The 13,729-nt window shown below is 36.3% G+C and overlaps 1 pseudogene; it reads right to left on the bottom strand.

The window, feature by feature from the left end:
• Positions 1-2,629: 2,629 nt before the first annotated feature.
• Positions 2,630-3,215, bottom strand: LOC115999391 (annotated as a pseudogene).
• Positions 3,216-13,729: the final 10,514 nt, after the last annotated feature.

Here is a 13,729-nt window from a genome sequence, read left to right as displayed (position 1 = left end):
GATGCTTGATATGTATATTTAAAGATTAAATATTTAAACATATAAAAATTAAATTATTACTTCAAATAAAAAAGAGAGTAATTAATTAATTTAAAGTACATAATTTTTCAGAATCCAAAATTCGAAAATTGAAAGTAAGTAATAAAAAGTAATTACTTTAGAAAAAGTGTAATTAATTAAAAGCAAACATAATATGTTTTTAAGTAATGAGAAAACTCATATCTATTATTCGAAGATGTGCACCGAACAAATTGCTTCAAATCAAGAAAACCAATAAGTTGCTCTGGTTAGAAGTCAAATTTGTAATCTAGTTGTTAGCAAGTCAATAACATGACCAACTTGGTTGTGATTATCCCAATAAAAAAAATTAAAAACAGAAGCCTATTAAACAACTAAAAGATGCCAAAGATTTTGTGGTCAAGCGGAATGAAGTTAGTCTCTCAAATGGGAGGTCATAGGTTCAAGCCTTATTAGGGTCAATATTATATATTTGGATTTGGAAAAAAAATAAAGATTAAATTATAAATAATTTTAATATTTGAAAAAAAAAATTTAAGCTGAAATTATAAATAATTTTAATATTGGAAAAAGAAATTAAAGATGAAATTATATGGTGTTGTGAGTTGTATGCATTAGTGCGCTTAGTGCGGTGCATCAAAGGACTGTTGATAAATCTGTGCATTCTGGTGTTAGTTATGGTGCTTTATACTATTGTTATGATTTTTTTTGTGGAGTGTTATTTTTTGACTTTTGGATGTGGTGTTAATATTATTAATTAAAAATAGTTGTTTGTTTCCATCAATATTGTTAGAAAATAAATAGGTTTAAAAATCGTAGTGTGCTATGAATATTTTCATTTTTTTTGACTCGATTTGTTATTGCTTGGAAGACTAATTTGCCCTTAGAAAAATATTTTTACTAATTTAGTATCTTAATTTCCTTAATTTAAATAGATTTGTTGATTTAATCATAATCATGCATCCTTTGTTTTTACTATAATGGTCCAAATTAGACCTCACGTTGGAGTGGTTCTCATGAGAGCTGGAACCCCCCACCCCCACCCCCTCCCTCTCTTTCTCTCTATATATATATATATATATTATGTATTAATTGAGCATACACTTACTTTTCAATCATGTTATTGTTTGAATGTAAGTGTATACGAATTCACTAATATATTAATTCATCACAAATTTTGAATAAATACATCACATATGAAAAAGTAAAATTGTTTTCAAAGACCAACAAAAAAAAAATCAACGTATATATAAATAAATCTATTATGTTTAATCGCATTTATTGATAAAGTAAATTTGTGGATATAAGTGTCTAACATCTTAACAAAATAGTTTTTACTACTAAATATTCATTTTTTTTAATAATAGTATGATCAAATTGTTACTAAATTATTTCAAACCAAACAAATGGCCATTTCATCATATAAAATAGCACACAATCGTCAAGTTGGGGGAAAACGAATATACACATTTGAAAATATATACATGTGCATGTATATGAGAAACATTTGATACTAACTTCACTGATACAAATAAAATGTATTGTAAGTTGAATTTTAAATTTATGTCATTCATACATTATATAAAACGTGGAAAAAATAATAAAGGGAAAATGAATATATAATACGTCCACATCTTCAAGTACAGACTTTAACGTTATTGTGGTGTAAGCGCCTTGATTGTTCTTCACCTTGTACAGTCGAATCAACCGTACCCTTATTGCCCAAGCAGTACTGTAGGCGTTTATTTCCTTGAGTAAAACAAAAGTAGGGGTCATTATGAGTAGATTTTTTGAGTAAGTGGTTGAAAAAGTTAGAGATACAATGAAAAATTGAGAATTATGATAAGGTAAAAAAAGCCTTGAAATGTATGATTTATATATTAGTCTCGAAATCAATTAGATACAAATTATATTAGGCAATTATGTTAATAATTTAATTATTAGAAATTGACATGTAATAATTATATGTACACATATATGATTTATATTATACTAAAAGGAAAAAAGAAAAAAGAAAAAAAGCAGCTAGTTAGTACATTAATGCTGGAAAGAAATTATTCCTTAATTATAATAAGTCACGACAATGCATGATCGCAGAGATCTCAAAGCAATCACCACGGTCCAAGCTTTCAGAGATTTTATGGCCTACGAGTTCGAGATTAACTCCATAATTGATGAGGAAGTGGATGACCCCAAAAGCACAACACTAATCGCGAATCAACCATCCACGTCTTCCAAGTTAGCTTCTAACCCTAATGATTTTATGATTGCTGAGTAATTCTCTCTATTTTCAAAATAATTAAGAGATTCATTAGGAAGACCAACTTCTAAGGAAGCCCATCATCCTCAACAAAAAGACCAAGTGAAAGAACATCTAGTTCGAAAAGTAGAGGAATAGATGAAATACAAAGTCTAAGCTCAAAGAGGAAAATAATAGATTATTGGCTGAATGTGAATTTTTCCATGCTAGTTGCCAAAAATTCTGCAATGCTTCACAAATTCTGCAATGCTAGTCCTCTAACTATGGCCTTTTCTTAATTTAGTGCATTGAATTTTAATTGCACCCAATGTGATCTCCGGACTATTCAATTTTAAGCCAAAAAGGTCTCCATTAGCTTTGCGTTAAATAGAAGGGTAAAAAGGATGATATATATTGTTTGTCGTTGAAACCATTGACCAGTCGACTTCTTCCCCAAATTAGCGAAACACGACGCCAAACATTATGCCCTAATTTCAATTTGTTCGACGAATTTCTAACAAGAGGCCTAATTGCACCGAACGCCGTGATGAGCTCCTTGTTCTCGTCATAGAGCGAGAGGTTGAGAATTGCGATGACGCCATATTCCTGAAGTTGAGGATCAATGGAGAAAATCAATGATATGAGCGGCTTGACAGCGCTGGCTCGGGCAATTTTGATTCGATTCTCAGGCTTGTTCTTCGTAAGGAGTCGGGTTTCCATTGCGGCTTGCTTCTGTTCGTTGATTGATGTCGACTGAAGATCGCACACTAGTTGTTGGATCAATTCATCGGAGTTATCCGCCGCGCAAGTAGTAGCCGTCGGCTCTGAGAAGAAACCGTCGGGAACTCTCTAGATCTATCACTGTAGCAATCGCTGAAAGCCGATGAATCATCGATTATGCTGAGACCGCTGAAGTTCGTCCCATATAACTATAATCTGATTGAACTTCCTTCTCCATCGCTGCTAAAACTCCAAATCCCACGGTTTCACTTCATAAAAAACCGGCACCCAATCACCAGAATTTAGTGTCCCATATAACTATGCTGATACATGAGCTTTAATTTGAGGACTAGCACTTGAATTACCCATTTTGCCCCTCATTTTAACACCCATTTGACCCACATCTAACGGCTGACCTTTTTGGCTTAAAATTGAATAGTCTGTGACCACATTGGGTGTAATTAAAAGTCAAGGCACTAAATTAAGAAAATGTCATAGTCAGAGGACCATTTTTGGAATTAACTCACCTTCGAAATTAATCTATTTTCAAAATAAATTAGTTCTCAAACCTTAGCACCTTCCAAATTAATCTATTTTTAGAAACACGACTACTTCATCATTAATTTTGCAATATCTCATGCCTTTTAATTAAATACAACTTTAGTTGTTGGCAATCTCTACTCCTTAACTCTTGTTGCAATCTCTACTCTTCAATTCTTTGACCTCTGGATAATAATGCTTAGCTTTGACCAATGCTCTAATATAACTTATTGGTAATTATTAAGTCTTTAAAATACATAGAGTTTGATTTCTAAACCACTCTTAGACACTAATACATTTATAAAATGAAATTTTGGGGATTCTATTTTTTTAACAAAAGTACATTTATAAAATGAAATAGGTATGAACTAGGGTACCATGGTGGAACCAATGGAGCCAGGAACTAAGGTCTAGGTGCGAGCTAGGTATGAATTAAGAACCAAGGTAGGACCAAGAACGTGTCAAAGCCAAAAATAAGGCAAAAAAAAAAAAACTAATGCCATTGTTAAAAATTTTTAAAAAAAAACTTAAAAAAAAACAAAATTACATTTTGGCTCATTAAAATCTTATTACAAATATTCATAACAATTTCTCCATTTTTGATGATGTCAAAACCAATACTCAGTCATTTGGCTTAATCTTTGAAAATATAAAATTTGAAATTTTCATTTTATTTCTACTAGCCTTAGATGATTTTAACAATGATTTTTGACCTAGAAGAATTGTTTTTTTGACAAAAATTCCTACACACGTTTTTAGACTAGTTTTATTTTAATTCATTTTGGAATATTTCTCAATCATGCGATTATACAAACTAAGTCAAAAACAATTATTGATACCAAAATTAAAAAAAGTTAATACCTCCAATGGTCCTCCGAGTATAAAGGTTTTGCCAGTTGTGGTCCTCTGAGTTTAAAATGACCACGAGACGTCCTAAAAGGACCACGGGTGGTTATTTTTTAAAACTTAGGGGACATCTCGTGGTCATTTTAAACTCGGAGGGCCACAGTTGGTAAAACCTAATACTCGGAAGACCATTGGAGGTATTAACTCAAAATTAAAATAACTTCTACCAAAGAGTAAACTAAAATACTAAGCAATCATAAAACATACATACCAAGTGTTTGCCTCTTTCCAATTTGCAATTTATACTATCTTTTTCCAGTAGATTTACCGGCTTCAATAACCACGTTTCCAGCCAAATGACTATCATCTTCTTCCCCCTTCTTGGCAGCATCAAATAAATACTGGATGGCCATGGAATCCTTGGTCTGTATGTCATGTATGAAATCAATAGAGAAATTAATCCTTTCATTCGAAGCATTTAAATCAGCAATACCGGCGACTATGGTTCTCAATTCCTTCTGGAGATTTCTTATTTGATTCTTCTCCATCACGAAATTGTTCTACTTCATCATTTTCTTCAGCTTGTTGGAATTTTTCCTGATTAACTCCTTTATCAATTTGTTGTTTATCATACTCAATTAGTTGGGTGACAGTATTAAAACTTACTTGACATCCAACCTCAAATGGTTCAACACTTTCATGGTTCCCCATCAATTCATTAACAAATTCCACAACTTCAAGTCCAACAATTTTCTCTTGCATCTTATTTTGGTTGTGACTCATTGACGGATGCAGTTTTTTGCGTAGTGGTTGAATCGTCAAAAGATATGTGTGTTAAAACGGAAAGTCAGTGACTCCCCGAGTGTCGGTCTCGAAGGAAAGACGTGGAGGCGTGTCAAGTGTTCGGGAGTTTATTTGATTGAGTCATGCAAGGGATTCGAGTGTGGTGAGTGGTTAATTGTGAGTGAAGGAAGTTCATAAGGTTTTGTTTGAGTGCAAGAAAGTAGTAAAGTAAAAGAGTTTGAAAATATGTAAAAGAGGTAGAGATTGGATAGTGTTCATCTATGTTGCATCTTGTTGTGTCTAAGGTAATGGATAAACAATACAAGAATGTTGGCTATTCAAGAGTGTGTCACTACAAAAAAACGCGTTTTTAGTGACGGACAAAATCTGTCGCTAAAAGGGCAAAATCCATCGCTAAAAGGGTTTAGCGACGGAATCCGTCTGTCACAAAAACCCTCATCGCTAGAATTTAGCGACAAAAATTTTGTCCGTCGCTAGAGTTTAGCGACGAAAATATCCGTCGCTAAGTAAAATAAATCCGTCGCTAAAGGTTTTTTGGCGACGAATTTGATGATGAAATTTGTGAGGGAATACCGACAACAAAATCCGTCGCTAAATCTAGCAACGGAAAATCCGTCGTTAGATCAAGAAACAATCCGTCGCTAATTTTCTAGTTTCAAGACAAATTTGAAAGGGAATAGCAACGGATATTTCCGTCGCTAATTATATATATATATATATATATTTAAAAAAAAAAGATTTTATTTTTATAATTAAAACCCCCTTTTTTTAAAAGAAAAAAAATTTACCTATTAAAGATTTAACACTATATCTAACACTATTATCATCAACACTACCTGCTACTATCAAATTAACATCAAACTTTATATCATCATAAAATTAAACTATTATCAAACTTTATACTTAACACAATACTTTAAATCACACTTTAATACAATAATGTATATTATCAAAACACAATACTATAAAATCAAAATTACAATTACATAACAAAAGTGTGAAAGTAGCTTTTTTGGTTGAGGAAGTCTAGCAAAATCAAAGTCTTGAAACCATGAACATGATCTCCTCCACCCACCCACCTACAATTCAAGCATCAAGTATCAAACATAAGTTTTAAACTCAAAAGTTCAAGTAAATAGAAGGTTAAGCATTTCCCAAGGACACAAGGATAGAGATAACCAACCCTCAAATAAAAAGTCTCATCTTGGAACTAGAAGTAAAAAATAAAAACAACAATAACAACAATTAAATTGCATCCAAGCTCTTTCAATAATTCATGACAATTGACAAATAATTAAATCCGTCGTTAATTATCTAGCGACGGAATTTTAAATCTGTCGCTACTTTAGCAACGGATTAAAATTTCCGTCGCTAGATTTTGTCACAAAATTCGCGCTCACTATTCCCGGGTTTATTTTGCGTCTAAAAAATTAGTGCGAAATTTTCGATAAAATCCGTCGCTAATCCGTCACAAGTTTATGCGCAAAATTTTACTTCTAAAATTAGCTACGGATTAACGATAAAATTTTTCTGTCACAAAATTCTGTCGCTAATCCGTCGCTAATTTTCAATTTTTTAAAAATAGGTAAATCTGTCGCTAAACCGTTGCTATTTCGTCATTAAATTAGCAACGGAATGATTCCGTCGCTAATTCCGTCGTTAAAAACACGTTTTTTTGTAGTGTGTGTTCTTAGTCTTTTTCCACCTTTGTGTACTAAGGCTTCTTTGACTTAGGAGTGCCTTCAATCATCCAAAGCTCTAAGAGGAATTTTATCAAACATTTAAGCTACACACTATCTTACTATTCTTAAGAAGTCCATAGGATCTATGATTGCTACAAAGCTTCAATCCTAACTCTAATCAAAGACATGAAAGAGTCAGTAGCTCAATCTCTCATCTAGATTGGCCAAATCCAAACAAGATCTCATCAAAACAACAATCAATAGACAAGAATAGATAATCCAACAATCTAAGCATATAGATCCAAAAATAGATATAAGTTCATCACACTAGCAACATAGCTTCACACAATCCAAATCCCTAGATTAAACTAGCCACACATGATATGAAATTCAAGACAAAAGCTAATTTAATCCAAGAACAAGATAGCAAAATATAATAGAAATGTAATAGAGATCACCTAGAATGAAGTAATCCTTCAATCCAAGCTTGTTGTCTTCTACAATGGAGATTTTCCTAAACTACTCCTAAAATAAATCTATAGAAATGGAAAGAGAAGTTCTAAAAAATGAAAATAGCAAAAGTCTTTTTGAAAATCTATCAAAGGGGTTTAAATAGTCTCCGAAAAGCAACCCTAGCAATTTTTCGCACAATGCAGTCTCCACGCCAGCTCACACGCGTGTGAGCGTGCGTGGGAGGCTACTGGATTATTTCCACGCATACTCACACGCGTATGGCCATCCTTTTGAGTCCTCCGGGGCTCCGATCTTGCCTGGTTTGTTCTTTGAGCTCAACTTTCGCTCCTATTGACTCCCGGGACTCCTGTTTCACCTCCTTTAGGCTAAAAGTAGCTTTTGTGTGTTGGTTAGTGAATTTAAAGCATTTATGACCATAATTCATCATGTAAGGATGCTAGAAACGTGACAAAACACCCTAATATGCACTTGATTTAAGGGTATCTTGGAGGCTTATCACTCATCTTCTTCATTCAACATACCAATCAACATCACTTGAATTTCACAACTTCTACTTCGTTCCACTGCTCAATATTTGCTTGAGAATACTAGGGATAATTGGAACACCCTTTAGTCTTTTCCCCCTCATTGATTGATCTCCTTGAAGTTTCAAAGCCTTTTCAAACAGTTTGACAAATATCCTCTTCATCTAATTTGACAAATGGTGGTGGTTGTCAAATTATCCTTGCCCTCCAGTTTGCCTTGAGTTAAAGTCTTCTTCAACTCATTTTCTTTGATAAGGTATCTTCTCCTGAAGGTTGTGATAGTTTTTGTAAAGGCTCCTCTTACAGCCTAAGTTCCTGATAATGTTAAGTTTCTTTATAAGTACGATGGTTGTTTCACATATACTTCTTCCTTAAGAAAGACACTTTTGACATCCATTTGGTAAATTTGAAATCCATGTGGGCAGCATAGGCTAGAAACATTCTTATTGCTTCCAATCGTGCAACTAGAGCAAATATCTCATCAAAATCAATATTTTCCTGTTTGATAACGCGGGACTAAGGTTTTGATAGCTTGGATGACAATGACACCATTATCCCAAGGCTGTCGCTCAAATTCCAGCGAAGAAAATTCCCGTTAATGCTTTTATATGCAATGACTATTAGCAAGAGTCAAGGGCAAATATTTTCACATGTTGGATTGTTATTAAAGAAATCAATCTTTGTACATGGTCAGTTGTATGTGGCTCATCAAGAGTTATGAATCCCAATGAGTTGAAGATTTTAATTTATGGTGAAACTGGTTACAGTTGTATTTTTACTACTAATGTGATTTACAAAGAAATTTTTAATAATTTGTAATTACACTGAATCTACAAAACAATATCAATCAAAATTATTTCTTTTTAGTAATTACACATGACGGTAATAATGTGTTACCGGTATCTTTTATTAATAATATGAATGCAAGAGTACAAATAGTTCAGTACAATAGTGTTTTCTCAATAGTGAGTTCAGCTTAGTAAATGTTGCCCCCCTGCAAGTGTTGTGAGCGCCCTTTTATATTCCTAAGCGCAACGTCCTATCTTAAATGCGCATTAATGGAGTGTTAGTGCTGAGGAGCCGTTGGAGTACCGTTGGAGTGAAATGCTGAACGGCTAGTTTGAACGTCCTTTCATTGTCTTGTCCTTGGGTGCTGCCCGTGGTTCCGGGTCGGGTACCCAATTACCCTGTCACCAGCCCCCACTCTTCAGCTAGTGAGAGTGGCCGAGGTAGTTGAGGAATAATAGCTCGGTACTGGTTCCGGTTCGGGTACCCAATTACCCTGTTACCAGTCCCCCCACTCCCTAGCCAACAAGAGTGGTTGAGGTGGTTTGGGAGTAACGACGTGTCTAAAATTGTTTTTTTTTTGGCGCCCTGAGCGCGAGATTGGCCGAGGACTGACCTCGGCCAAAATAGAGAGTTTTTTTTTTTTCCATCATGACGGACCATCAACGAATTACATGTTTTTTGCGTTGCGCGGACTTTTCCTCTAGCTCACTGTTCCTTGCTTCCTCGCTTAGGTCGCACCTCCTTTTCTTGGTGTTGGAAGCTAAAGGCTCAGGATCTTCTTCCTTTCTCCACACATTGTCGGGTAGGTTTTGTTGATGCTGGTACTGTCCCGGATACTCAACGAATTGGGTAAAATATCCGCTCTGCACCAGTTCCTCTATTTGTCCTTTTAAAGTATGGCACTCGTCAGTATCATGTCCAACCTGTCGGTGGAACCGACAGTACTTGGTTTGGTCCTCGCACGTAGAAACTGCCATACACTCTGAGGGAAAATGCACCATTCCCATTTCCTCAATGTGACTTAGAATCACGCTAATCGAGTGAGTAAGCGGTGTTAAGTGCCGCGGTGGGGCGAGACGAGGCCTTCCCTGAACTTTCCCATTCGTTGCGGATAACTGGTTTGAGCGTGGTGCCTGGTTGGACGGACCAACTTTATCAGGTTGCCCACCTTTCTTACCTTTCTCCTCATCTTTCTTTTTTCTGTCGGCCTCTTCTACCTCAGCGTATCGGTTGGTTGTCCTCATCAAGTCCTCATAGGAGCGTGGGTGGTGGGCGTTCAGCTGTTTGTGGAAATCGCCTGACCTTAATGCTTGGATGAATATGAGGATTGCTGCCTTCGAGTCGAATTCATATACATTATTGACCTCTTTTTTCCATTTGCTTACAAAATTTCGCAAGCTTTCCCCCCTATCTTGTTTTACTCCACAGAGATGCGAGAATGGCTTTTTATGTTGTATATTTCCAGAGAAATAGGTTAGGAAATTTTTGGCCAGTTCTGCAAAAGTATGGATCGATCCGTCTGGGATTGTATTCAACCAATCCTGCGCCACTCCGTCCAAAATAGACAAGAACGCTCTACACATGATGGCGTCGACGCTTGCCCCCGTCATCACTATGGTCGCCTTATATCTTGTCATATGGGCACGCGGGTTAGAAGTCCCGGTGTAAGCCTTGATGGTGGGTAGCCGAAAATCTTTCGGGAGGGGTGAAGAGAATGGAGCAGCCATCCTTACCTCCGGCTCTGGTGAATGCTCTCTTGCTTCTACTTTCCTCTCTAAGTAGTCTATCTGCCTCTGGAGTTTTTCAACCAAGTCTTCCTGTGGAGTTCTGCGTCTAGTGGAGTGACACAGAGCCGGTCCACCAGATTCGCCCATCCCTTCTCGGACAGATCTGGAAGCCGCGGGGCATTGCTCAAGACCCATCGGCTGAGGGTCGCCGTCCTGTCGTTGGGTTCTCTCTTGTCTTGGAGATCGCACCTCCACCTCTGGAGGAGGCGGTGGTGGTGGTGGGGTCTGGCCTTGCATTCCTGCTACTAGTTGGGCCATCGTTGCCGCTGCCTGTTGGATGACCTACGCCGCCGCTTCGAAGTCCGCAGCTTAGATGGGAGCAGCATTCACTGGGAGGGGAGTGCGGCCCCCATCATGGTTGTTGTTGATTTGGCTGCGAAGATCACCCTCGAGGCGTATGACTTGCGCTGCCGCTTGGAAGTCCGTGGCTTGGATGGGAGCAGCATTCACTAGGAGGGGAGTGCGGCCCCCATCATGGTTGTTGTTGATTTGGCTGCGAAGATCACCCTTGAGGCGATCTCCCACATGGTTACTGTTGAGCTGCTCACGAAGATCACCCGTGGGGTGACCATTGTTCACTTGACGAGGACCATGAGAGCTGCTGGATCCGGATTGCGCCATCGACAATGATGAGATGAGCTGGGTGTTTTGTGATTTTGTGAAGTTTGCCTGAGATCTGATCTCGGCTCTCAACGAGAGCACCAATGACGGTAATAATGTGTTACCTGTATCTTTTATTAATAATATGAATGCAAGAGTACAAATAGTTCAGTACAGTAGTGTTTTCTTAATAGTGAGTTCAGCTTAGTAAATGTTGCCCCCCTGCAAGTGTTGTGAGCGCCCTTTTATATTCCTGAGCGCAACGTCCTATCTTAAATGCGCAGTAATGAAGTGTTAGTGCTGAGGAGCCGTTAGAGTGCTGAGGAGCCGTTGGAGGGAAATGCTGAACGGCTAGTTTGAACGTCCTTTCATTGTCTTGTCCTTGGGTGCTGCCCGTGGTTCCGGGTCGGGTACCCAATTACCCTGTCAACACATATTAAACACAATTATCTCTCAACAATGCTTGATGTTACAATATAAATCATATAATTTTATTTTATTATTATAATACTAATATTAATTTAGAATATAATTTAGACCATACATCACACATGTGACATACTAATTTTCCTAATGAGAGTAACATTACATATATTATATATGTTATAAATATATATATTGATGGCCATTATATTTAGACTTTTCATTTGCCCTTTATCTAACTCCTTCATTATGTTGAGAAAATGAAGGGTTGTATTATTGTATATATATACATCTTGATAGATTAATAAGATGGGGCTTTTGAGAGCTTTTGTGATCTTGTGTTCTTGTTCTTGTTCTTCTCCTTTTTCCTTCTCTACACTACATTATCATATATATAATCTCCAAGCAATTACCGAGCAATCACCACGCGAGAACTGAGCAAATTGATAAGCCAAATTACAACACGTTATCAACACGAGTCTCTATCGTGATTTTCGGTGAACGGTATGCTTGCTATCTTGTCTTGTGCATTTTATTATGAAATCTATGACTTTGTTTGTGCATATTGCCTTCCAATATGAATTGGAACCTCCAATCCTTGTTTCTGCGAAATGAGTATTCTCCCTTTTGATTTTATTATCTGTATATGTGTGCTTCTGATAATTAGTGTGATAATACTCCATGTTTGTTAACTACTTGTGAGTATATGAACCCCTCATCAAGCTATGGTTAAAGTTTTGGGGTAAATACATGGGTTTGTAAATATAAATTCTCTTGATTTATCCTCCTGAATCATGGATATGAATTAAGCTCTACATGAACCATGATGCTTGAAAATGGTAAATACATGTGGTTATATACCAAATTGTATGTATATGTATCCACGTATGTTCTATGACTTTGGATATCGAATGCATAATCAATTCTTATTATGCTTGTATCGGATTGCTATGTTTGCATCAGAATACTAAGATACATATACGCATATTTATGTAAAATGGTGTTTCTTCATCCATTGTTTGAACATGTATTCAAAATAGTGGTTTTTCCCATTATTGTCACATATTGCTTCGTAGAGTTGCATGAAAATTATGATCATGTAGATCATGCCCTCCATTGCCAAATGTGATTTTATTGAACTCTCTTATGGTGGAAGCAATTATTAAACTAGGGTTCTAGATATTGAATATATTTGGCATCTAAGAAATTGAGACAAGCTTTTGTTTCTAAGTCACAGAGCACTGATACCCAGAAGGTAAAAGCTCTCATTTTCATACGTCACCACTTGAACCGCGACCTTAAAAATGAGTATTTGATTGGAAGTCCCTGAAGGACCATTTCGACCAATAGTCATCAATTGTCCTTCCTTAGGCACAATTTGACTAGCTTTTAATCTCGAGTTTTAAGATTATAAGTCAGTAACGGACTATAATTTAGCTCTGCATAAAATAGTCTCGCAATTAAAACTCTGCAAACAGGAAGTTTCAGATAAATACTTATTTGAAAATACTATGTATACTTTTCATGCGAGTAACCTTGTACTCTAGCAGCAGTACAAGACAACAAATTATGAAGCATTCTAAGCTAATTTTAGCACTCATTGTGGCTAAGAAACATAACTAGTTGTTGATGAAGAATCAAAATGCATGTCTGATTGGTTTTTCACTAGTGCCTGAAGCACATAATGTTGCCCAATCGAGCAACTTTATAAGGGGTTGAGGTCGAGGTTATAACTGGTGTGGTATGAGTTTCAAGCTCAAAAATAAGAAGCAAAGTGATCAAGATAATCAATGACGACCATACTTATTGAGGCAAAATTCTAACTAGAATTTTGCTATCAATGTGGGTGTGAAAGGCTTTGGTCCCTACGTGCCGCACACCAAAGCTTTTTGTCATCGAAGAATGAGTCTCAGCTCATCTTGTTGATTTTAGTTTGCCTGAAGCAAATACTGTAATAAATGATGTTAATGAAATGATGAGGTATTGATGAAGATGTTTGAGTATTGCATGAAAATATATTCACGTCTGAGGAGTTAGCTTATGCCTGAAGCATCTAAAAGTTAGCTCATGCTTGAAGCATCCGAGAAGTTAGTTTATGCCTGAACCACCCGAAAAGTTAGTTTATGGCCACGATATTCGAAAAGTTATTGCATGGTCGAGAAGTACACATACTCCAAAGGTGTTTTTGAGCGCAAAGTTATTTTTGGATGCAAATTATTACGAGTGCAAAGTGATTTTTTACTTTGTTATTTTTTACTACTTGAATTAATTATTTGAAATTTA

This window comes from Ipomoea triloba, chromosome 12 (genome assembly GCF_003576645.1).
Source record: "Ipomoea triloba cultivar NCNSP0323 chromosome 12, ASM357664v1".
NCBI classification, from domain to species: Eukaryota; Viridiplantae; Streptophyta; class Magnoliopsida; order Solanales; family Convolvulaceae; genus Ipomoea; species Ipomoea triloba.
Note: the sequence above shows the minus strand (reverse complement) of the source record. Positions and strands in the feature narration are given on the sequence as shown.